The sequence below is a fragment of the Cryptomeria japonica genome, chromosome 5, assembly GCF_030272615.1.
Source record: "Cryptomeria japonica chromosome 5, Sugi_1.0, whole genome shotgun sequence".
In the NCBI taxonomy this organism is placed as follows: Eukaryota; Viridiplantae; Streptophyta; class Pinopsida; order Cupressales; family Cupressaceae; genus Cryptomeria; species Cryptomeria japonica.
The window spans coordinates 126,164,915-126,192,072 of record NC_081409.1 but is presented as its reverse complement, the minus strand read 5'-3'; the positions used below and the strand labels follow the sequence as shown (position 1 = coordinate 126,192,072).

Sequence of the window (27,158 nt, the reverse complement as noted above, 5' to 3'; positions counted from 1 at the left end):
CCTCGAGTCCTGCATTATTCCTCAACCCATGTGGACTAAGTTCAAGGATCTTTTTGGGATGCTTAATGAATTCAATAAAATGCAAGTGGAGATGGAGTTGACTACATTGGTACTTGATTCTTTTCCTAGTATTGAGGTCTCTGAAGATAATTTCAAATCACTCGTATCTTTGTTGAAAGTTTGTGGAAAGGAGAAATCTAACAAAGAGTGTGTCTACTTCATCTTGGCTAAGCTTAAAGGTCCTTTCCAGGTCTTCACTTCTACATATTATGCCTCCAAGGATTCTATGGGTACAACCTTGACTTTCCCTCTTTTGAGTTTTTGTGAGTGGTTGACATAGGATTAGGCTTTGTTGTGTCAAAGAGATTTAGTTTTCAGTTCCTCTTCCCAAGCTTTGGTTATGCAACCCTCTAAGGCAAAATAGAAGAAGTCAAATCCTAAGACACCTTTTTCATTGAGAAGTGAGAGTCCCTCCAAGCCCTCTCAACAATCAAATCGACGCTCCAAATCCACTCCTCAACCTACTAATTCTTCTAAGTCAAGTGAGTCTTCCTCCAAGACGACAAAGATGAAGTTGGGTGCGTCTTGCAATTTGTGTGGTAAGGAGACATTTAGTCACCAAGTGTTGGAAGAGACTAGAAGCTTTAGACGAGGCCATGAAACAATATCACATTTCAGTCCCTAAGTCTTCTTCCTCACACACAAGCAAAGGTCAAGCTCTTTCTATGCAAGCATTGTCTTTAAAAACTACTTGGATAGTTGATTTTGGTGCATCTCATCATATAATAGACTATCAAGATCTCATTGATTCTCTTTTAGATTGTAGCACCACATAGATTGGAGTGTTGGATTCTACTCAACTTTTAGTTGTTGGTTCAAGCCTTATTCAACTTGAGGATGGTTTTCTTCAGGATAGTTATTCTAGAAATATCTACCAAACTTCCTTTCATGTATCATATTTTTCATTATGGGATGGGTAAGACAGTTGAATTTACACCACATGATGTGGTTGTTAGAGACCTCCACGATCATGATTTTATTGTGGCCACTGGAAGTGTTGATCACGGATCTCGATTATATCAGTTTGATGAATTTGAGAGTCGAGCTCCTATTGGTTCTCCTTTCATAGCTCATGCATACTCAGTGAGTAAGCTTTGGCATGAACAATTTGGTCATGTCAACTACATGTATCTATAGTAGATGAGCACTCAATTATTGGTGCTTGGTCTACCTAGGATCTCTTGCATAGATGGTGTGTGTTGAGTTTGTGTACTTGGCAAGAATAACCAAGATTCTTTTACTTTAGGTAGAGCCCATCATGTTAAGACACCCTTGGAGTTAATTCATAGCAACCTAATGTCCTTTTTTACTCCATCTTTATCGGGGGCCAAGTATGTTCTCACATTCATTGATGACTTATGTAGGAGTGCATGGGTGTACTTTCTTAAGTACAAGAGTGATTCCTTTGATTTCTTGAGGAGATATAAGGCATTTGTGAAGAAGCAACCTAGACTTTCTATCAAGTGGATACACACATATAATGGGGGGAGTATATCAATAAAGTATTATGGGACTTTTGCACTGAGAATGGCATCCTACATCATCTTGCAGTTTCTCATATGCCTCAACAAAATGGTGTTGCCAAGAGGAAGAACATAACACTACGAGAGATGACTAATTGTATGATTCAGTCTCGAGATGGATTCTGCTTTTTGGGACTAGGTAGTGAATTGTGCTAATTGCATTTAGAATTAGATGCCTCACAAGGAATTGTGACATTTGACTCCTTAGGAGACTTGATCCCATGTCAAGTTTGATGTATCTTCGAATTAGAGTTTTTCTAAGTGGGGCTTGGGTAATCATTCAAGATACATAGAGGAAAATCATGAAGAGGAAGAGCCAACTTTTGATCTTTGTTGGCTACTATTTAGCCTATTTAGCAATAACTAAGAAGAAAGTCTACAAAACCAAAACAACACACCAAATGAAAAAATTGACTAATAAAAAATTATGACTTTTAAAAATAAATAAAGAAACATCGATTGGTGATACTGTTTTAAGTTGTTAAAAGACTAAACAAATAAAAACTTGAAATGAAGATGAGTCAAAGCTTGTCACATTTTCAAATTATGAGTTATGGGGCAAACTTGACAATGAACAAGAACTGAAGATTACCCATTCAAGACTATCAAGGATGACGAGAGCTGCCTGAAAATGAATAAGAAGGTTACTAATTGAAGGTTATTAAGGTGATAAAGCCTGGAATTTATCTGTCAACCAACTCTATTCGCTTTGTGTTAATTTACATATCGCAAACTAAAAACTTGTGTGAAAATCTGTCATCGTTCTGATAATCCTCGTTGGTGGATTTTACTTAGACACTAAATCTACCAACTGGCCGCATAGCGCAGTGGATTAGCGCGTTTGACTTCGGATCAAAAGGTCGTGGGTTCGACTCCCACTGTGGTCGATCAACTGCTAGATGATCATTTTGTGACCAGAGATGATTCTTGTCTGCCCTGCCCACACTTTTTAACTTTTTATAGCAAATGAGTGTTTTAAGTATTTCTCAGAATTCGCTGCGAACCAGAGCAGTGCTCTGGTCTCTGTGTAAAGTAATATAAGTGAGACTATTAATATGGTTCTTTCATTACGTTTTGTAACTTGTTTTGTGTGAAATCCATACTGATGTTTGTTTATATGTAGATATCAGTTGCATCCCTTCATTAACCATCCCTTACTATTTTGGTTAAAGTAATCAATTTGTTAGTCTTTATTTCATCGAATTTTTTTAATTGTTTTATTAATTTTGTATTTTATTTATGTTTTTTCTTTTAAATTGAAGGTTTTATTTGAAACCTCGTCTATTAAATAACATAAAAAGTTTAAAGAAGTTTTAAAATAAATTAAACAATCATTGAAACTAAACAAATAAAGAAAGGTCTTTTAGTGAAATGGTGGGGCACCTTGTCTATGGAGTCAACAATCAAGGTTTAAACATCACAGGGTCGCTCTCTACTGTGTCAACAATAAAGAGTGCTTACCTTGACCTTTGGTGAAGTAGTGGAGCTTCTTGCCTATAGAGTTCACAATCGAGGTTCAAATTTTAAGGGGAGACCCTTTAGTGAAATGGTGGAGCTTGTTGCCTATATAGGCAACAACCGAGGTTCAGATTTTAAGGGGAGACCCTTTAGTGAAATGGTGGAGCTTGTTGCCTATATAGGCAACAACCAAGGTTCAAACCTCACAAGGTTGCTCTCTACCATGTCAACAATGGAGAGTTGCTTACCTTGACCCTTTGGTGAAATATTGGATCTTCTTGCCTATAGAGCTTAACCAAGGTTTAGATTTTTAACCAAAAGAAACAAGGAGATTGTAAGCAAGAGTAGGTAAAACTGTAGGCAATGGCAGTGTTGGGGATGGAGCAGATTGTGAAGGCGATGTGAATGCAAGATTTTGTGAAACAGTGGGGCTTCTTTCCTGTAGAGCTTACAACCAAGGTTTAATTTTTTTTAAACAAGAGAAATGGCAAGAGTACGAGCATGAGGAAGTAGAACCTTAGGCAATATCGATGTTAGGGATGAAACAGACTGTGAAGGTGATGAGAGTGCAGGATTTGGTGAAATAGTGGGGTTTCTTGCTTGTAGAGCTTACAACCAAGGTTCGAATACTGAGAGAAATCGCGAGAGCGCGAACATGATGAGGTAGAACTATAGGTAATGACAGTGTTGGGGATGGAGTAGATCATGAAGGCGATGAGAGTGTAGGAGATGGAGACAATGAAGATGAGGATGATGCTAAGGCTAGCACCTTGGCGGGTTTGCCCTCTAGTGTTTAGTCTTGCGCGAATGTTTGGTGGGTTTGGAGGGCTTTGTATAAGTGCAATCAAAGTGGGGGCTTCTCTCACATCTGTTGTAGAGGTCTTTCATGTTTCTGTGTGGTCGGTGAGGAATTGTTGGATCCTAGGATGCCTTTTGGGCATATGGTGGGTGCTACTCCGTTGTCTTTTCTAATTTTTCTCCTAGTGAGTACTACAAGCCATTGAAGTTAGCCTTATCTTTTATGCTTTCAAGGCTATAACTTAAGCAAATAGATTCCATTTTTTGGCTTTTGCATATTATCAGAAAGCCATCAGAGTACTCTATCCAAATCTATAGGTATATTTTCCAAGTTTTTGCTCAAGTACTTAGTGTTTTTAGTTAAAGTGATTTCTAATTTTCAAGCTTCCTCATCATTTCGATTGCACTAGGGCTTGTTTTTTCTTGTTGTGGGGGGATCAATTTATCTTTTTCAAATCCTTTTCACATCTCATCCCTATGATGTCTCTATTGTTCATCTCACACCCCATAATTATCACACCTGGGAGGATTTTATGACTAGATTTATTATGTCTAGGGGTTTGTCGTCTGCTTAGAATGAGACGCAACCCACCTTTGACCATCCATTTGATGTTTTTCCACATTGAAACAAGATGGATCGGGCTATGGGATTGATAACCATACATATTTTTTATACTCCCATTTCACCTTGAGTCTTGCACTATTCCTCAGCCCATGTGGACTAAGTTCAAGGATCTTTTTGGGATAGTTAATGAATTCAATAAAATGCAAGTGGAGATGAAGTTGACTACATTGGTACCTGATTCTTTTCCTAGTTTTGAGGTCTTTGAAGAGAATTTGAAATCACTCATATCTTTGTTGAAAGTTTATGGAAAGGAGAAATCTAACAAAGAGTGTGTCCACTTCATCTTGGCTAAGCTTAAAGGTCCTTTCTAGGTCTTCACTTCTACATATTATGCCTCCATGGATTCTATGGGTACAACCTTCACTTTTCCCTCTTTTGAGTTCTTTTGTGAGTGGTTGACATAGGAGCAAGCTTTTTTGTCTCAAAGAGATTTAGTTTTCAGTTCCTCTTCCAAGCTTTGGTTCCGCAACCCTCTAAGGAAAAATAGAAGAAGTCAAATCCTAAGACAACTTCTTCATTGAGAAGTGAGTGTCCCTCCAAGCCCTCTCGACAATCAAATCAACGCTCCAAATCCACTCAACCTACTAATTATTCTAAGTCTGATGATTCTTCCACTAGGACAACAAAGATGAAGTTGGGCAAGTCTTGCAATTTTTGTGGTAAGGAGAGACATTCAGTCACCAAGAGTTGGAAGAGATCGGAGGCTTTAGAGGAGGCCATGCAACAACATCACATTTCAGTCCCTAAGTCATCTTCCTCACACACAAGCAAAGGTCAATCTCTTTCTATGCAAGCATTGTCTTTAGAAACTACTTGGATAATTGATTTTAGTACTTCTCACCATATGATAGACTATTAAGGTCTCCTCGATTCTCTTTTAGATTGTAGCACCACATAGATTGGAGTGTTGGATTCTACTCAACTTTTAGTTGTTGGTTCAAGCCTTATTCAACTTGAGGATGGTTTTCTTCAGGATGTGCTAGTTATTCCTGAAATATCCACCAAACTTTCTTTCATGTATCATATTTTTCATTATGGGATGGGTAAGACAGTTGAGTTTACACCACATGATGTGGTTGTTAGAGACCTCCACGATCTTGATTTTATTGCAGCTATTGGAAGTGTTGATCCTGGATCTCGATTATATCACTTTCACAAATTTGAGAGTCTAGCTCCTATTGGTTCTCCTTTCATAGCGCATGCATACCTAGTGAGTAAGCTTTGGCATGAACAATATGGTCATGTCAACATAAAAGTATCTATAGTAGATGAGCACTCAATAAATGGTGCTTGGTCTGCCTAGGATCTCTTGCATAGATGGTGTATGTTGAGTTTGTGTACTTGGCAAGAATCACCAAGATTCGTTTCCTTTAGGTAGAGCCCATCATGTTAAGACACCCTTGGAACAAATTCATAGCAACCTAATGTCCTTTTTTCTTCCATCTTTATCGGGGGCCAAGTATGTTCTCACATTCATTGATGACTTATGTAGGAGGGCATTGGTGTACTTTCTTAAGTTCAAGAGTGATTTCTTCAAGAGATATAAGGCATTTGGGAAGAAGTAGTCTAGACTGTCTATCAAGCAAATACACACATATAATGGGGGGAGTATATCAATAAATAATTCTGGGACTTTTGCACTGAGAATTCCATCCTACATCATCTCACAATTCCTCATATGCCTCAGCAAAATGGTGTTGCCAAGAGGAAGAACATAACACTACGAGAGATGGCTAATTGCATGATTCAGTCTCGAGATATGGATTCTGCTTTTTGGGATGAGGTAGTCAATTGTGCTAATTTAATTTAGAATCAAATGCCTCACAAGGAATTGTGACATTTGACTCCTTAGGAGGCTTGGTCCCATGTCAAGCCTGACATGTCTTTGATTTAGAGTTTGTCAAAGTGCGGCTTGGGTACTCATTCGAGATACATAGAGGGAAACCATGAAGAGGAAGAGCCAACTTTTGATCTTTGTTGGCTACTGTGAGGATTCTAAGGCATATAGGTTGTTTGATTATATTTATAGATAGGTCTTATTTTGATAAGATATCTAGTTTGATGAGAGATATCCTCTATTGTACTCTCCATCACTAGTTTCTTTGTCAGTTACTAATGATCCTTCAGATTCTTGTCTCACTCGCTCACAACATTTTGGAATTCTCTTTTGAGTCATGACGTTTTGGTTGATCCTTAGAAATTTTAAGATGCGATGGGTATTCCTGAGTGGGATAGGGCTATGACAGAGGTGCATTCTTCACTGAGGAAGAATTGTACTTGGGATCTTGTTCCTCTTCCTAAGGGGAGAAATTTGGTGTGGTGCAAGTGGTTGTATCATACCATGTATGTTATAGATGATTCCATTGATAAGTATAAGGTCATCTTGTTGCTAAGCAATTTTCATAGGTTGAGGGAATCGATTATTTTGAGACTTTTGCTCATGTTGCCAAGATGCATTCTATTCACCTTGTACTTTCTCTTGCAACCTCACAGGGATGGTCAGTATATCATATGGATGTGAAGACTACCTTCTTGCATGGTGATCTTTGTGATGAGATTTATACAGAGCAACAATAGGGTTTTGTGGAGGACTCTTTACTTATTTGTAGGCTTCGATGTTTGGTGTATGGTCTTAAACATGCCCTCAAGCTTAGTATGAGAAGATGGACACATTTCTATTATCTACTAAGTTTTCACACTATCATGCCAACCCCACATTTTACACTTAGTGCTAGGAAGGATATCTTTTTATTTTGGTCTTGTATGTGGATGATTTGATTCTTACAGACGTTTCTTCTTCCTTGATTCAAAACATTTGGAGAGAATTGAAGGAGCAATTCTACATGACAATTCTTTTTCTTCTACAATATTTCCTTGGTCTTCAGGTTACTCAGTCTTCATATGGGATTTCCATTTGTTAGTAGAAGTATGCTCTTAATATACTTCAAATATTTGGCATGCTTGATTGCAACCTGGCCCCACACCATTTAGTCAAGTGTTATGTTATCTTCTAGTTGTTCTACTCCTTCAATTGATGCCACATTATACAAGCAGTTGGTTGGCAGACTTTTGTACTTAACACACATTCATCTTGATAATTCCTTTATGGTTGATCTAGTCTCTCATTTCTCTCATGATCCACATGAGAGTCATTGAAGGTTGCCAAAGAGATCTTGAGGTACATTCAGTAAACATTACACTTTGATATTTATTATACATCAAGAGACGCTAGGTTAGCTTCATTGACAGATTACTTTGGTGATGTTAATGATCAAAAGTCTACTTCTACTTTTGTTTCTTGTCTTGGTTTCCGTCTCATTACATGCTCTTGCAAAAAGCAATCTGCTATTGCATTATCATCTACTAAGGTTGAGTATCGAGAAGTTGTTCTTGCTAGAGCCTAGAGGTTTTGTAGCTTTGTCAAATTTTTAGAGAGTTTGGTATTCCTCCTAATGGTTACACTATTCTTTGATGTGACAATCAATGTCATTCACATTTCACGCAACACACTGGATCATCAGAGGACTAAGCACATTGAGATCCACATGCACTTCATTTGGCAATTGCTTTTGGACGGTCTTTTCACCGTGGATCCCCATTTTACCTTCAATTGCAGTTGAATCTTGGGGTGAAGGAAGTTCTCCTTGGGGGTTCTTTCTAAGTCCTTCCTTTTTTGCAGTTCATGTTCTTATTAATGCATTGAATCTCACTTTTGGAGAGGGGTTTTTATCCGCATGGTTTTCCCCCTTTTCTCCACTAAGAGATACCTTTTTTTGTACTTGGGTACCCAATCAAACATTTAGTTGTTGGGACCCATCTTGCATTCATGCATTTAGAGGTTTTCTACTACACCCTAATTTTCACTTAAGTGGGGGGGGGTGTGTGTGTTAGAGCATTTTAACAACTATTTATGCTTTTTTGCTTAAGTTAACTTAGTTGTGCTTCCATTTGCTTAATTTCTCTTAGTTGTGCATCTAGTTTAGCTAGAGTTGAGCTTTTTTTAGCTCTTCATGCTTGAACTTTAGTTCTCCTAAATTTAGCTTATGACATTTTTGTGCTTTCTTTATAAGCACATCATTGTACAATTGTAATTCATTCAGTAATCTTTGTTTTTGAGAAATATAACTTTGTTTTGTTGCTCTCGTTTATGGAAGGTGTTCTTCGTTTGTTGTTTGATCTTGCAAGTGTTAGTTTTGTAAAATTCAACAAAAATTGTGTGTTGTACACATTACATAATAATGTTAATAATATAAAATTACAATATTTAATTATGGTGTATCTTAGAAATGTGAATGCCACATGGGTTGGTTATTCTTAATGACATTTGTCTATTGTATGAGGTATTGGAATAAATAAAAAATGTGGGTGTCGCATGGGGAAATCATTTCATATTGAAAAAAGAACTAGTACCAAATATTTAATTTGTCATCATAGTTTAGAAAGCTCAAAAGTTTGAGGTGCATTTTTTATGTAGCATCACTTAGTTATTCTGTGAAAGCTTCGTTTTAAAAAGAAAGTACATGAGTAGTTGTTGAGGTTGGCTTGTCGAAAATTTCCTTTGTTAGCTAAGGCTTGATTGAGCATCTCTTTTAGGATGTGTATGTGATTATAGGAGATATGGATTAGAATGTGAGGCCACATGATTTAAATCATTACATGGAGGAATGCAACTTGATGCTAATGCTTAAGAGGAATTGCATGAAGCTTTAACAAGTGTATTGCAATCTTATTATTAAGATAATACATTAAGCTGTGTTAGAATTTTGGAGGCTACATTTTTTCCTTGAGAAGGTTTTCCCAATGTACATTTAGTGGCATATTGTGGTATGTTTGTCATTTTTTTGTATTGTAGATTATAAAACTTGGTTTGAATTGTTTCACTCGCAAGGGTTATGTGGAAATAGTATATTATTGTTGCAATTCCTTTCACAAATGACTAGGTAAATTATCAAGGTATCACAATACCAAAAAATATTGGATGTTTAAAGAGGTGATACTAAAGGAGAAAAAAGTGACCAAGGCAATGGCTCATGTACTCAATACAACATCAACATGGTGGTGACTAGTGCATAGAGAATTTACAAAATTGGTGACATAGTGAAGAACTTCCCCAAATGAGTTTTAAAATGGCAGATGAAGGAAAATAGTGATGAATTGATAGACTTAAGAACCCACATTTAAAAGTGTTATGAGAAGTGGTAGACAAATGAGATATTTTTCTGAAGAGGAAGCTACTCAAATTCTATTTGATGCTTAATTAATTATTCAAATTAGGGTATATCACTTAAGAGACATGATGTGAGATAATGGAACAGGGCAAGGTTAAAGAGTGTTTTGATCAAATGTTCATCTTTAAAGATATATGATACTATTTTGACTCATTACAGACTAAGCAAGTGAAATATTATTAATGAAGAAGAATTGAAAGTTGTCGTAATTAGAAATTATTGGGGCTGATGAGGCCTACTTGGCAACAAACAAGAAGAGAGATTATAAAGTTACAACAACCCACCAAGTGGAGAAACCATTTCAAAGGTTGTTCCTTTTAAAGGGATATGAAAAATCAAGCAAAGAAGAAACATTGATAGGTAATGCTATTTAGAGCTCATAACGGCTAAACAAGTGAATATCGATAATGAAGAAGAATTGGAAGTAGTTGTATTTAGAAACCATCAAGATTAATGAGACCTATTTAACTGTAATTAAAAAAAAAGCCTACAACCAAAACAATACATCAAATGAAGAAAGTGACTATTCAAAAATGATATCTTTTAAAAGGATGTAAGAAAATAAATAAAAAAGAAACATTGATAGGTGGTACTCTTTAAAGTTGTTACAGACTAAACAAATAAATACTTGAATGAAGAAGAAAAGAAGGATGTCACTTTGCAAATTATTAGGGGTTATGAGGCCCACTTGACAATGAACAATAATTGAAGGTTACCAATTGAAGACTATTAAGGATGATGAGGCCACCTGGAAATGAATAAGAATTGAAGATTATCAAGGCAATAAAGCCTCCAATTTATGTGTGGACCAATTCTTTTCGCTTTGCGTTTATTTACATGTCGCAAATTAAAAATTTCTATGGGAAATCTGCCATGTATTTTATGTACTACTTGGACCATTCAAGCAACTACAGGCCGCATAGCGCAGTGGATTAGCGCGTTTGACTTCGGATCAAAAGGTCGTGGGTTCGACTCCCACTGTGGTCGATTACAGTCTTCCATTTCTAAAATTGAATGATGAAAATTCATTATTTTTTAAAATGCCTGTCACGCGCACGAAATGGGTTTTAAATATCATACCCAGCACCACTGCGTATTATGGGGATATGTAAACCATATGAGAGGATATCTTCTTATGTGAAGTAAACTTATTGGAAAAAATTTACAATCCAATCATCCAAAACTAAAAGGTTGATTTAGGGAGTCTATTTTTGTAATTTTTAATCCATCCAAATAAAAAGTTTCTTTTATCTTAAATGAAGGAGATTCATCAATAAAGAGAGTCCGGTACAAACTAGCATCATTCTATGAGGTAGGAACCTTATGGACCTAACCTCGTAAAGAAGAGAAGACATGATTAAAAGGAGACGAAGAAAATCTAGAGGGAGATATATTCAAGAGAAACTTCCCTTGTTTATAGGAGGGAATAGGAGTCCCATTAGAGGCAAGGCAAGCTTCAATCAAATTAGGTGATGATGAAGTTTAGCGCCTTTTTCTAAGAAGGTTGACAATGAATATTTATTTTTCTCCAAACAAACCTCAACCAAATCATCATGATCAAATGACCAAAGAAATCTCTACACCTGAAAACCCCCCTCCCATATTTTGGTTGTTGCTTCCAAATATGACCTTCAACTTTTACCCAAATATCATTTGGAAGACCCCTTAAGATATTCATTTCAATATGTAGACGAGAAAAAGTGAATGAGAGCAAGAATCCATATCAAGGGAGATAGAAATAAATTTATTGACAAGACTACATGAGATGGGTATATATAGGATACACTGACAATATATTTAAATGAACAACCAATGTGGGATAAAGGTGCAATGCAACCTACCTAACCAAGCATATCATATCCTAGATGCAAATTTATGCAATTAAGTTTTTAACTAAATGTAAGAAAATAACTATGTGCCAACACCGCCCATAAGCATAGCTTACATGGGTAGGAAAGATAGATGGATGGATCTCAACAAATGTGCATTCATGTTAGGTAGTCGTATACAAAATATTCTACTCAAAGATACGAAGGACAAAACTTGTAGGACAAAACTCCCTTCAAAGAGAGGAAAAAAGAGCCTCCCAAATGTAGTCTTTTGTCCCAATGGTATATGTTCAACATTGAATGCTAAAGAGAACCCATGATTGCAAAATAATATTTCTCTCCATAGAAAGAAACAAACACAAAGATATCTTCCTATTTGAAAAATGAATATAGGTTAAGAAAGATAAGAATTGATGATCTCTTTGTTAGTTGATCAAGTGTTTCCATGTCAATGCCAAGAGGTACCACAAACCAATCAAAAGTCTCTAGGCTAATTAAAGAAATTGACTATCCAAAAAGTAGTGGACATGAATATAGAACAAGATCCAAAGATTACGAGACAATGACTATGATAACACAATCATGAAAGAGGATATGAATGTCCTCAAAGGGTTTCATCTAATTTACAAAATGTAACTATTTTCACCTAAAATGGCACCCTTACTAAACCTAGTTTAGTATTTCAAAGACACAATGGGAATGATCTCTCCAGTGTGGAACCCTGTTAACTTGAGATCAAGCCTTTTATAGAAGGTTGGCTCCTTTCTAATTCTATGTGTAGGTGTTGATTCAACTCAACACATATTAGAATTGATGCCTACTCCTACTCTAATAAATCACAAGAGAAAAAAGTGAAGGAAAACAACTAAAAAAAAGGGGAATGATACACAAAGACTTGATTGAGTTCTCTCCTTGCACACAATAGCACAAGAAACCTATAGCAACCCACACACTTACCTATTTTAGTAGCTCCTACAAGTATGTATGAAGGTAAGGAGCTTGAAAATCATTAAGAGGGAGATATAAGCACAATAGCCCTCAAAATAAGCCTAAAAGATAGAATCTAGAGATAATGCCTACAAACACTTGTTATACATATGTCATACATCTCTTTAAAGAAGTAAGACTATTTCTACATGAAGGTAAAAATACTTAAACAACATGACAAGGTAAGTAGAATATAATCAAACCTTCTTGCTAAGCTAATATATACACAACATGCTAGAACTAATGAGTAAAGGTAAAAACAACAATTTTTGATTGATTGCAAGGTATTGATCAGGCTTTTTTAGAACTCTAGACAAAATAAACAATATATTAAAAAAACCTTCTACCTATATTTTGTTGAAAAAATAGGAATTATATATGAATGAGGACTATTGAGACCTTAATACTCCTAGAAGAAGGCATAAAATATACTAAATTTGTAATCTATCATAGGTACACTATAGAGAATGTACCATGCCCTAGCTATCATTTTCATCTGTTCTCTATATAATAAACATGTCCTTTTGAGGCCCAAAAACATCTAGAAATGTGAAAACAACATCCTCTTTACCCCTACTATACCTTTAAGAATTGATCATTTGTGGGATTAAGTGCAAATATCATAATATCACCTCAAAAATTTATTGAAATAGTGATCTATGGATGGCATGATAATCAATGGATTATAAATAATAATTGGGGTAAGGTTGAGCATCATTTTCCTCCTTAAAATCCATGTCAATTTGCATAAATAATGATTTATGATGCCATCAATATCTAGTGGTTAGTGAGCATTATAGTTACATTAATGATATTTCAAGATCATCTCCAAGGTAGGTGGGAGTGGGTGAATGGAAGTCATTCTTTTGACCCTTCTCAAGTTTTTTGTATTGGTTCCCTTTTAGACCTCAAGCGTCCATAAGAATTGATAAATTTATGTTCCAAACCCCTTTTTCTATTTAGAGTCGACTCCTTAACATGTACTCATTTCCCACCCATTTTCAAACTTCAAACCCCATTTGGAACCTAGAGATTTAGGTTCTAGTTTAGAGTTATTCTCTACTCTTGACCTTTGTAGTATTGAGTAAACCTCAAACTCTGTTAATAATTTGGAGGTTCCATAGGTTCCAAGTCCCCATTTCATCCTAAGACTTGGCACCTACCAGTCTTTTGGTTCCTCACAAACTATGTTGCACTTTTGATAGGTTCATTAACTTGTGAAATTTCTAAGATTTAGAACTTGGGCACTTTATCAGCTTCTTTCTTCCTCTTCATCTCGTCTTTGGCACTTTTTACTTTTGGCACTAAAACAAAGAAAGCAATGAACCAAAGTTCCACTTTTGGAAAGTTAAGAAACTTGTCAATATGGTGACCTTAACCATTTTTCTATTTTTCTCTCTCTTTGAGGAAATCATGAACTTTGAAACTTTGCATTCTTCTCCCTTCATTGCATGTTTTCTAGGTTCACAAACTTGTGAACCTTGCAACATGGAAAAATTTATCTAACTTTCACAATTTTTGTGAGCTTGAAAACCATGCTAGCCTTTTAACAAGTTGAAATACCTATATATTTTTGACACACTAAACTAACTAATTCTATTTTTATTTCAATTTTTTAGAGTTAGTGAATTGAAGAAATTTAGAACTTGGCAAATTTTCTTTGTTTCTTTGTTAGGGTTTTGAGAGGTTTGCAAACTCATGAACTTCTTAACTTTTGCAACTTCAACACAAGAGGAAAACTCATAGCTAATATTGGAATTTGAAAACTTAGACGATTGGTTTAAGTAGAAGAGGAAATCAACACAACAAAAAGAGATATCCTTTGAACATAAAGACCCAAATAAGATCTCTTAAACTAGGTTATAAATAGTGTGCTACTTGAGGCATGAAATGACAAAAAGAATTCGGAAAGAAAACATGGTATATCTTTCAAATACTCATACAAAGAAGTTTTATCTAGAAGAAGATATATTTAATCTTACTGTAGATGATCATTAGAAGCCAATAATGTAGCAACACTAGACCCCACAAAAGAAAACAAGAGATAGAGGAGATGACATATCAACACATATCTCTATAGCCTCAGTTAATGAAATGAATTGAAATTTCAAATGACCATATTTTATCTCCTCAAAAGTGTCCATGCTACATTAGTCAAACATCATAAGAAAAATGTAAGGTGTACAATATAGTAATCATTTACCTCTGAAATTCCAATAATGTCAATTTTCTAATAATATTGAATGACCACAAATTTTGTTGTGGACTAAATATAATTTAAGGAATATAAAGGACATACTTTAATGATTCATTTCCCATGTCAATAGGCCCTCTCCCACAAACACACATGTATGTGTTGTTACCTATTAGGATATGTGGTGATGAAAAATATTCAACCAAAGAGAAAAATACTTTATGATAAATCCATATGATGTGAGGCTCTAGAATTGAGGATCCAATTCCCTAACTCAAAATCTATAATTGTGACAAGTGTGTTGCTATTCTATCTCTATTTTTTTATAAAAAGAAGAAAATGGATCTCATGAAATATTTGAAGATGATTTGATTTTATTATTCATTTCACATGCTTCTATATATCAATCTATTTGAATAACATTGTTGTTTATCATGCCCAAGTTTAGTTTATTGCAATATACACATTTGGATTTCTCCTTATTAGACTATTCCCCTTTAGAAGAGAAATTTTTATGTTCTTTTGTGAATGTGCATTATTTTTGTGTTTTGTGTGTTCTTCTTAAGATATATATATATATATATATTTATTTATTTATTTCTATTTGCCACTATAATTCTTCTCATCTTTTGCAAGAAAATATAATGATTTGAAAGGGTATTGTGGTGCCCATTTAAATAAGCTTCATAAGATTAGGGAGAGAAAAATTAGAATGTGGTCTAGGTAGGTATCTAGAAGATGCTGAGGATTATAGTAAAAATAAGGAATGACTTAAACTAAATGAAACTAGAAATGACATCCTACTAGATGCAATCTTGCCCTAGATTAAATCTTGATAATTTTCTCAACATATATATATTTCAACAAGCATAAATATTGACTTAGATTAAATGACAATTTTGTTTCCACTAAAAACTTATATTTTTGGAATAATATTAAATAGGAAAGAAAATATGCATACCTTGTTTTTTTCTATAATATCTTGTCATACTTTCTTAGCATAACCTTTGTTTATTTTCTATTGAATGCTTTTGTACACTATTTTTCTACCTTTTTCTTTTGTTCCCCATTTCCTTCTTTGTAAAAGATGCCTTGATTATTCCTCAATCAAGAGTTTTCTCCTCCAAAATCTTCCTTGATAAACAAAAATGTGAATTAATCTTGCAATATTGATCTAAAAAAAATTAAAAAACAACTTCATATTTATACTGATTACGAATTTAAAAAGATAAATCAATAAATTAGTTGGCTAGGCCTTCGAACAAATGTCGGTCACTAAGAAAATTCCTATTGTTTTTTTTCAAGTGCCTTCATTCGAAGGTAGTCGTACCAGTATTTTACTATTATTTTATTGATCACTTAGGGGGGTTCGAATGAGGGGCCTTCATTCGAACCCCCCTTCAAATGAAGGGGTCTAGATGGGAACAAAGAGGTCTTCATTCGAACCCCCTTATTTTGCACTTGACCCCCTCCATTTGCAATTTTCTATAGATTTTTTACTTTCAAGGCTCATGTTGAAGATAAAAATGGAATCAACTTGACAAGACCAGTTGCAAGATCATAGTCCTCAAAATGATCTTTCCAACAAGTATAGTTTTAATATATTTTGGACTTATAATTATTTTTTTAGTTTAACTAAACATAGATTTTTCACCGAACATCAAGCTCTTTGTTCTACAAGTGGAAAAATAGTAGATTACTAAAGAAAGTTCTGAAAAATATCTAGCCACTAGGTATTTATGTCCTTAATCCAACAAAAAAAATAAAATTCGATACATAATAAAAATTTATGTTAGATAAAATACACCTATGTCTAAATTATAATTGGTTTGACTTCAAAACTTAACTAAAAAAAAATTAATAGAACATTATGAAATCAAATGTAGGCACTAGATATTGGAGTTACAAATCTAAATTTGAAAAAGTTAGAATTTTATCCTTTGTAGAAAAAAGTTATGCATGACAATATGCACATCACTTTTTTAAAATGTTCTTTACTATAAAAAAAACTAGTTATCAAAGGAGACACAAAAAAATAATAATTTAATTCTAATTATATATATAATCTACAAACAAAATCTGACAACTCACTAGTTCACATAATCTTCAAATTCCTAATAGCTTAGTGGCTATAAGTGTTAGAATTTAGAAAGTGAAGGTTTAGTTCAAAATGTTGATTTCAATGTCAAGTTTGGCCAAAAAGTGTAACCCACTATTGTGGGATTACCCATTAATAATTGTTGTTAGTACGAGGGTGGTATTGCAAAACTTCTTTTTTTATGAGTCTATTAATTGTATATGGTGAAAATGGAATGATAAAACTATTGTAAAACCAATAAAGATCCAACCATATAAAACCCTAGTTCTACAATTAAGAATCCACCATACACCAATGAAGAACCTAAGACATGCAAAACATCAAAACATGAAAGATTATACCATTCACATGCTTAGAAGGGTTTGATCTCCATTGCTCTCAGATTTTGTATTATACACAAGAGCTCAACAAAGAACAGATTGTCGTTGTGTAGATGTTTGATTGTTTGGTGTCTATGAAAGGTTGCATAAAGGTTGATCGCATTGGTTATATTAGGATTATGAAAGGATGAAGGAATCCTCTTATATAGAGAACACGTTAGAAAATGGAGGGATAGGATTAAGAGGTGAAAGGATAATTGATCGGCTAAGATTAAAGGGTAGGTAAAGGAAATAATAAAATATGAAGGGGCTAGCTAGGATAGAATCAAGAGATGAATGCCAAGTATCATGGAGGGAAAAAGCTAATGAATTAATTAAATAAATTAATATCTATTTAATTAATAGAGGAAGTGCGACCAATTAAAAGAATAAAATATTTATTTAATTTAAAGAAAGGATAATTTAAATAAATAAAAATATTTATTTAAATAGGGAAAGGCTAGAAGAGGATAAGTGAATTAATTAAATAAATTAAAATCTATTTAATTAATAGAAGACTTAGAATAAAATAATAAAATAAATTAAATATTTATTTAATTAGGCTATGACAGTTTTAGGTCTTTACATTAGTATCAACTAATGCATTAAAGGTTGAAAGGTAGATAAAAAAGGAGATTATTGTGTAATTGAGCATTGTAGGTTTTTGGAATATTAACAAGTTGAAGAAGATAGAGCATACTGCATTGATGTAATATTTCTCTTTAAATTAATATAATCTTGGTATCTCTTTGGTGGTGGAGTTCTTTTTTAAAAATATTTCTCACATATATAATGAAACATTTTATGAGTTTGCTAACTTGTTATACTTTTTCCTCAATATTATGATGATTTATTTTCTTAATCATATCTTACTTAAATTTAAACACTATATTATTCATTATTTCCTTTTATTATTTACCTTGGTTTTCAAGAAAAAGGTAACCATCTTAAAATTACTTTCCAAAATGCTCTTTGTAGCATAGAAGGTAGACATGACACTAAATAGTCAATTCCTAGCTAAGAGAAAAAATTGTATCAATTGTGTATTTGAATTTTTAATTACACAATCCTTCAATTGAGGTCTTAGTGACTTAATCTTGGTGATAAAGTCTTGTATGTTGTCAAAGTTGTATGGATTAAGACTTATTAGTTTATTTTCTGACAAGTTCCTTGGATTTCATCTATTTTCCCAAACAAATGTAACAACACAATTACAATATCCATAGGTATAGCAAGGCATTCAATGTGAAACAAAATAGGAGAGACATACAAGCATAAATAGTTAGTGTACTATTAAAAATTATTCAACAACTTAGTCTTATCATGCTCATTTCTTTGTTTACATCAATCTGCAAACTACCCTTTACAACCTATAAACTCTTAGCAATTTGTTCATTTCATATTTCCATACAAGATAGTTGTAAGTATTTTGAAGAGGAACCTATAATGTAGTAAAATATATACCTTTACAATTTTAAACTCACTTTAGACCCACTTCGGTTGTTATCCCTAGTTCATATCTGATTGTGCTCAATTTTGGGACATTTTCCGAAAGCTTAGTGAAATCCCTTGCTCAATGACCTTTGTTTTAGCCTAGATTGTTGGGACTAGGACACCCAACACCTCTATCTTACTTGACTAGGGCACCCAATGCATCTCTCCAAGCATTTTGGCACCAAATTTGAAATTACAATCGTCATCTTTGCAAGTAGCTCAAGAAAGTGCACCTTGGTGTTAGCCTTCCTCAAAAATAAAATTTGAATAGGTGTAAATTTCATATAAATACAACTCACTCTGTCATTTTTAACCTTACTACATCATAATTCAAGTATCCTTCCTATGATCAAAATTGGCAATTAAGCATGGATCTGCAATCAAGGAGTAAAGCATTGAAGTCTATAACTTTGTTTTAACATTCATGATCAATTTTTATGTGTTCCTCCATGATGAAGGAATTCATTAACATCAATATTTTTGTGCGACTTCAAGGAATGGGTTTCATATCAAAGGTAACATTTATCTTTTCAAGCATTTTTGTTAAGGTTTTATCCTTTGTCCTATCTAAGGACAAGCTCTTGTTTCATCTAATATTATTATAGTGGAGGTGAAAACACCAACACATGGTTTGACTTAGGCAATCCCTATAGGACATGACCAATTTTCTCTCTTTTCGTGTGCTTGGGTTCAACTCCAACCGTAAAGAGTGTAACAAATTTGTAGGGTAGACAATGATAGATGATCTCAGACTTCAAACATGTGGAAACCCCTAGAATAGGGCACCCTCCACTTGTGTCTAACACCTTTTTAACTAATTTGTAGAGAGACAAATCTATAGAGCCTTATGATCTAGAATTTAGAACCTTCTATTGATGAAGGCACCTTTGGACTAGGGTGCCCAACACACTAGCCGTACATTTTTTTGATCTAAATTGTTTCTATGGGTTCTTCTTTGTCACCTAATTCTATATTTGAGCTATTGTGTTGATTTAATGTTTTATATCTTATTGTTTATGTTGAATGTTATCAATTTTTTATCATTTTACCTAGCTCTTACATATTCATATCAAATCATAATCAAATAATATCCAATCAATGAAAAGGAACAATTAACCAGAGTGTTCATCTCTCCTTTAGGACTAAAGTAGAACTTGTTGGTTTTTCCCCATTGTATGAAATGATTGTAAATGGTGAATGATAGTTTGCATCCATAGGTTAAGATCCCATTTCCACCATCATCAAAACCAAAAAATCACCCATGATGAAAGAATAACATAGGAGGAATGTAAGGACAATCACAAGAAGAACCCATAAATTTACTCTAATGAGAGATCCACTTTATAATTAGTGTTATTATAGTTATCATTTATTAAATCAATGAAGTGATCTTGATTTTAGTGTATTATGAAATCCAAAATATGACACAATGTTAAAAGTATAGTTTGTGATAGAATAAAATAAATTAAAGTGCATAACAAATTATGTAATTTAAAAAAAAATACCCTAAATGTTATTGTTGAACCCTAAAAAGCTTGCACTTTAATAAGGGTAGTTGAAAAGTTTCACAGACGTGGGACTTGATTGTGATCTATGAAATGACCTCTAGAATTTTGGAAGTAAGCTCTTCGTTTTCACGAGGGGTTGGGGGGGGGGGGAGGGGGGCGGTGGAAAGGAGAAAGGAGGATAACTGTTAGGATTAAGGTGTCTCAACCTTAGATTCCAAACTTGCTAATTTAATTATTTGTTTTATCTTTCTACTTTGGAAGTCTTGAATTTTTGGGAACTAGTGTCATATGTTGCTATTCTAAGTTTATGATAAATTTTCTATTATGATTACAGGGGTTTCTAGTTCGGTGGAAGAGTCGTGGAGAGTTATATTTTGGTAGTTTGTATTTATGTTTTGAGTTCACTTTTGACAAGTGGTGTGAGGTAAGGAAGGCACCTATTTGGTCATGGTAACTTCTATGTTGTACTTACATTGCATTTGGCAAGATGACCGTTATGAAAGAGATAGGTGTTGTTGCTTTGGAAGTTGTTATGTGCAACATGTCATTGGATTAGCAAGATGTTGCTTGTGACACAACTTACCTCATGAGTTTTGAAGTTGATTTTGGAAACCATGGCCACATACCACTTTGTGATGAGTTCTATCAATATGTTGATGTCTTAGTTGTTTTTTGAGTGAGAGACAATTTGAAGGCATTGTTATGCTGTTGGAATTATTCTCAAAATCTTTGTTGTATTTACTCCTAAAGAGCATTGGATATGTGCATTGTATTGTAACTATTATTGTTGTTGATAATACAATTGAGTTTGGCTTTTGGAGTGTGGTTTTTTTCCCGAAAGGGTTTTCCCACGTAAATCTAGTGTCGTGGTTTAATTTGTGAAATCTGATTTTATATGTGTTTATCTAATTTTTGATTGATTAAAAGTTTGTAATAAATTTCTGCATCATCTCTCCCATTAGATTTAGCATTTGGAAGCGTTATTCAACACTTAGGATTCCTTTCAATAACATGAGATTATTTCCCAAGAATGAGCACATCACACCACAACCCTTCATTGTTGAGAGGAGAATGAAACACATAAAATTACATAGACATAGGGTATACCATTCAGATCCTCTTGTGGGAAGCATTTGTCAAGGCTTGGTATATAAATCCTTAGGGATTTTCATAATAATGCACCATTCTTTGATTTCATTACTAACTGCATAGTCTAATTCTTAACTTGAGAAAAATGGAAGAGCAAAAGATCTCACATGGGAGAAGCATAATTGGAGGAGGGTCACAGGGTACAGTTGGGCTTCAAAGCAGGATTGTAGGAAAGGGAAGATGGCGACATGATGCCAGCGCAGGGCTGCAGGGAGCAGCAGGGTTTCAAAGTAGGGTTGCAGGAAATGGAAGATGGTGGCAAGGTTTCAGTGATCTTTAGCAGGCTCGTCAAGGACAGACTAAGGATTCCCTTTGATTCACCTAACATTCAGATTTTGATATCAATCCCTTTGCCAAAATCTTCAGAAACAAACCTTTTATCAAACCGGTTTCAAACATACCTCCAGTGAACCAATGGTTGAATCGTTTTGCATGTCTCCAAGATCAATCAGATAGCCCCGACACTTTTTTCAATAGACCCTTTGTTCAACCGACCCACTCATTTCATAATCAACCCCACAAAGAAAAAGGTAATCTGCAGAATTATTTGAACTTCAACAAATATGACCGGGGAGTTTCACACAACCAAGGGGCTCGTAAGGATTCCAGAGGACACTCAGGCCACCACCCATCTTTTCAAAAATCATTTAGGTGGGAAATTGTTTTTCTAAACCCTGGCCCATCCTTTCAAAAATCATTCAGGCAGGAAAAAAAAAATTCAAAACCCTGCCAAAAATTTTCCACCTTCGACAGTGTTTCGGTCAAAACATCAAGAAAAACAATCGATTTTTGACATTGGTAAAGCATCTCCATCTGTATCCCAACAATATTTACTCAAGGATTTCTTTGCTTAAGGGGATAATGAAGCAGATCATCAAGGTGATCATGGAGACCCCCTCAAGTTAAAACCAACGCACCTTGTGCGGAAAAGAAAACAGGCAAATTTCAAAGATGCGAAAACCTCTTTTCCCAAGCTGGCTCTGGTAGAGAATGCTTCTGCCATCAAGATAACCTTTCCTGATCATGTTCTCTCTCAGTTGGTCTCTTTTCTCTGAAATTTGGCTCTCATCGGTAAGTTTAGTTCTTCGATCCCTCTTCAAACTTTTCTTTCATGGGCTAATAGTCCCTAGTCGAGTCTTCGTGATCTTTTCTTTGTTGATAGCCATTCGGGGTTTTTTATTGCTCTATTTTCTTCATCTGAAGATAGAGACATATGTAGTTCATAAAAACAAAGGCTGGTTTTGTTAAGGGGCTGGTCTTTTTACCTTAACCTGGATTCCAAACTTTAAACCAGATGCTAATCTATGTAGATTTTACCCTCACTGGATTTCTTTACCGAGATTGCCTTTGGAATATAGAGATCTGGATATTGTTGAGATCATGGCTAATCAACTAGGAATCTTTGTTTCGCATGATCTTATACCCTTTGAAATAATCCAAAGAGATGTTAGAGTTTGCCTTCTTCTTGCCTTAGATAAAACCTGCCAAGGCACTTCTCTATCACATCAAAATGGGGCTTATGGTATCAAGACATTGGTATGGATAACGCAAAGCTCATCTGCAAACATCAGCACCAACTACGACATTTTACTAATGCCTATAGTTGTCTCGAGTGCTAAGAGCTTTTAGTCTATAAAAATCACTACTCAGACCCTCTACTGTGCACTGTCCACCAGCACGAGGCAGTTTTGTCTTCTAATTCTATAGAACCATGTAATGACCCCTCTGAGCCTCATGATGACTTACGTCTTGAGCCATCTTACGTTCAGTGGATTATTCAGTTGACCAATTTCTTTATCATTTATAGCTGGATTCTCTATAGCTATAAATCTCCCTTCATGCCCATACCGGTTCTACAATTATGTGACAAAACATCTGATAACAGAGAAGTTATAGTTCGGGACCTAATATTTAACGAATCCCTGATTGATATTCAGAGTTTAATGCAAAAAAATGCAAAATTTATCAGTTTCAGGGGTAGCTGTTTCAAACAAGGAAGGTCATATTCAGGAAGTAGCAGATGATATCCTGTCCACTTTAGTTGCCACTATGATTGAGGAAATCGCAAAGGTGCAAGGTGTTAGTATGAAAAATGTAATGTGTCCCTTACGAAAGGCAAGGTTTTGTTGTTTAACTATTGACTCCTCAGATAAAGAAGAACTTCCCTTGGTGAATGAACCTCCTGTTTTGAGTAAACCTGTTGAATTAAATCCTCCAAACAAGATCCACCAAAATTTCTCTCCGATCTCCCCTCACTTAGATCTCAATTCGCATGAAATTAGGCAAGAAGAAATGGAAGCTCCTCCACATGATGGTGAGACATAATTTTTTTTTTGACTATGCACATTCATTATCAGTTGAGCAAAGCCCCAGTTTGAAATCAGAAGTGTTTAGAACCCCTAAAAAGAGAGGTAGATGTAGACATATAAAAATGACCATAGTCCTAAATGAATATTTTATGTTCATTCCTCTATTTAATTAAATCCAATTTAATTAAATCGCCCACATTCCTCTATTTAATTAAATAAATTATTCAATTTATTTAGTTAAATTCACTTAAGCCCTTTTTGCATCATTTAATTGAATAAATCATGTTATTTAATTAAAACCCTTCTCTCTACTTTTAATTAAATTCAAATTTAATTAAATAGTTTACCCCAATTAAATAAATCTAATTTATTTAAAATCCCCAACTTGCAACCAAATTGAAATAAACCCATTTATTTTAATTAATCCTATTTTCCCTCACCCACTTGCATTTTCCTACATCTCCCACTTGCATCCTAAACCCTATTCCTAAATTCTTCTAGAATCCATCTAATCCTAATCAATTAACCCTAACCCATCAATTATCCCCTTTTCCTAAATTTGAGGAGGTCACTTCTCAAATTTGGAGTAAAGTCTTCAAAATGCATTAAAGCCTTTATTCATTCAACAAGATAACTTGTTGAATGCCCCCAAATTTGGAAGGACTCTTACAAATTTGTCCCCAAAGTCTTCAAACCATTAATGGTTAACTAACCCTTAGTGGCATGGTTAGAGAGTTTCCGCCTAACTTAACCTCCATCTAACCCAAGGGTCTCATCAAGCATTTATTGCTTTGACCATGGTTATTCCTTTAACCCTTGCACAAGAGTTTATCCTTTGGGTAAAAGCTTTATCCAATGGATAACCTTAACCTAACCTTAACCCTTACCCCCCTAGGGTAACCATGAGGTCTTCTCAAGCATTTAACGCTTCTTACATCTCCTCTCAACCAACATTATGTTGACAATTGTCACCATTTCATTGGTGAGAATTGTAAACATGGATTGACAACTTTCAATCTTCTCCCTTGATTAACTCTTTCAATCGTGACCATCCATTGCCCTATTTTTGTTATAAATAGAGCTCTCCTTCCTCCATTTTGGGGATCCATGAATCTAAGAAATCTATTATCTAAAATCCATGCAAGCTTTAGTATCTCATTTATGCTCAATTTTAGCACATCTAGTCTCTCTTTGCAAAAGGAATTAATCTAATAAACATTTTAGACTACTTCCTGTAAAGTGGAAAATCGCAAGCAAACCCTAAGTGTTCCCCCCACCACTCCAAGGAGAGAGGAAGGAAGGTCATTAGGGTTGACGGTTTTCACTTAGGGGAGACTTTACATTCAAAAGAGGGGTTGAAACCCACAAGATCCAATCCCACACAATGGGAGATTGGATTCTAAATGAGTTTCAAGGGTTAAGACAACAAGGCTACCCTCTTTTGTAAAGAATGTAGATAGAAGGATTAAGCTAGGAATGCATGAAAAGTGAGAAAGATTCACTTATAAATAGAGATAGGAATATAGGATGAAGCTGTGGACTTGGAATTAGTAGTAAAATGTCGAGATGGCGCTGTCCTGCAAATTTGAGCGAAAGTTGACGGGACGATGGCGCCTGGCGTGCACACGGTCCTCCGAAAAATCCGCGAAACGAAGAGGGATCTGTTCGTCTCTGCACAAGGATTCCAGATCTTCAATTTCAGCCACGTACCTGCAACCTTGTTGTAAGAATGTTTGTATTCTTACATGCGAAGGTGTAGATGTTGTTGTATGTTGTATGTTGTATGTGATCTCCTCTTCAATGGTTGAATCCTTGTCTTGAATGCAACACTTAGCCTTGAATGGAGACTTAGAATGATCAATTGCTTGAAGGAATACTTGAATGCTTGAATGTTTGAGTATCATTTCCGCGTCCTTTTCCATCTTACCAAAATGGGAGAGGAAATGTAGTTTATATACTTGTCAATTAGGGTTGATAGACTGATTTTTCCGACCTTAGGCCGACCAGGAAAGATTATTTTCCAATTTGCAAACATAAAGACCCGAGACCCAAAAGAGACCGGGCCCAAAAATAGGGCCAGGGACCAGGGCGTTGGGCGCCATGGTCCTGGGGGACCAGGGCACTGGGCGCCATGGTACCACCTCCAGGGACAACAGGGTGCAAGGAGGATCAGGCCAGGGTGCTGAAAAATGCAGTTTTTGATATCATGGACAAGTTTCGGGGTCTCCATTCAGGTTCAGTGTTGCGTCGCCATCGTGAAGACCCAAATGCGGTCGAAATTGCAAGTGTCACAATTTTAGGACGCTACATTTAGCCCCCACTTTAGTGGGAGTATAAGCGTACGCTCATACTTCCGGTAAAGTACAAGGAAACAACATTGAAAGACTTTCACCACGTCAAGGAGGCAAGACACACCAAGCCCCCAGTGGACTAAGGATATTACGACTTCGATTGACAAAGTAAAAGGGAAGATCACGAGGGAGAACCATGACTGTCAGTAGTAAGGTTCCCTCACTATGAGTCATGAAGGAGAAATACCAAAAATTTTCAAGGCAAAGCTAAGTTCGCCAAGAAATTTTCAAGTATCTTGAAGGGATAGACGGGGTGTATGCCCCCCTACATTAAAGCGATTGCACACGCCTCAACGGGGGTGATTGCTTTAAGGTAGTGATACACATAAGAAATGAGAAGGGAAAGGAGCACGTTATCACAAAGATTTAGCCCCCAAGTGTGAGATAAACCCAAGGATAATAGACACAAAACACAAAGCACGAGGTGACTTCGCTTTCCTCGGGGTTAGTATGCTGTATGATAATTCATGTATATCATATGTATGTATGCATAATTTTTCTTCATTCCCTAATCAAGGAAGGTCACCTAGAAGAAGGGAACACATGAGAGAGACCAAAAGAGATCTCAATGCTTTGCATCGTCCTCAAGTAGACAACACTAAGGACAACAAATAGAAGAATGAGAATAACACATAGAAGAAGTAACAAAAGAGAGGAGGAGAGAGTCTGCTATGCTAATGAAACTAGTCTAGCACGTCATCTACCCCCCGATCTTGCTGATCAATATTTCGGGAAGGCAGGAAACACACTAGAGGAGGAACATTCAACATAGCAGATGGAGCTATCACAAGATCTAAACAAGGGCTATGTTCATGTTCCAAGCCACGTTTTTCTTGTCTAGGAGCTAGGATAAGTGCTTTAGAAAATTCATTAGATAAATGGTTATCAACATCAACATATTCATTTTCACTATCAGAATGCAGAGAAGTAACATTTTCATCATGAATAACATTTTCATCTATATCATCATCAAGATTTATAAAAATAGGATCTTTAACTCGCACAGGATCAAAACCATCATGCATCTTATGTTTTGGAGATTTTGGAGAAAATGGAATAATGCTTGTTGAAGGTGTTTTTGGGGATTGCAAAGTTTGAGAAGCAACTCCTGAGCTCTAAGACGATGCTTTCGTCGGCGTTCACGCGCAGAACAATTTCGTCTAGTCTTAGTAGGAAGTGGAGAAGATT

General features: G+C 35.2%; 2 non-coding genes across 2 annotated transcripts; both read left to right on the top strand.

Annotated features, from left to right (window-relative positions):
• Window positions 1–2,396: 2,396 nt before the first annotated feature.
• On the top strand, window positions 2,397–2,470 carry TRNAR-UCG (transfer RNA arginine (anticodon UCG)). Its single transcript has one exon. It is a non-coding gene; the product is annotated as a tRNA-Arg (tRNA).
• Window positions 2,471–10,605: 8,135 nt separating this feature from the next.
• On the top strand, window positions 10,606–10,679 carry TRNAR-UCG (transfer RNA arginine (anticodon UCG)). Its single transcript has one exon. It is a non-coding gene; the product is annotated as a tRNA-Arg (tRNA).
• The last annotated feature ends 16,479 nt before the right edge of the window (window positions 10,680–27,158 follow it).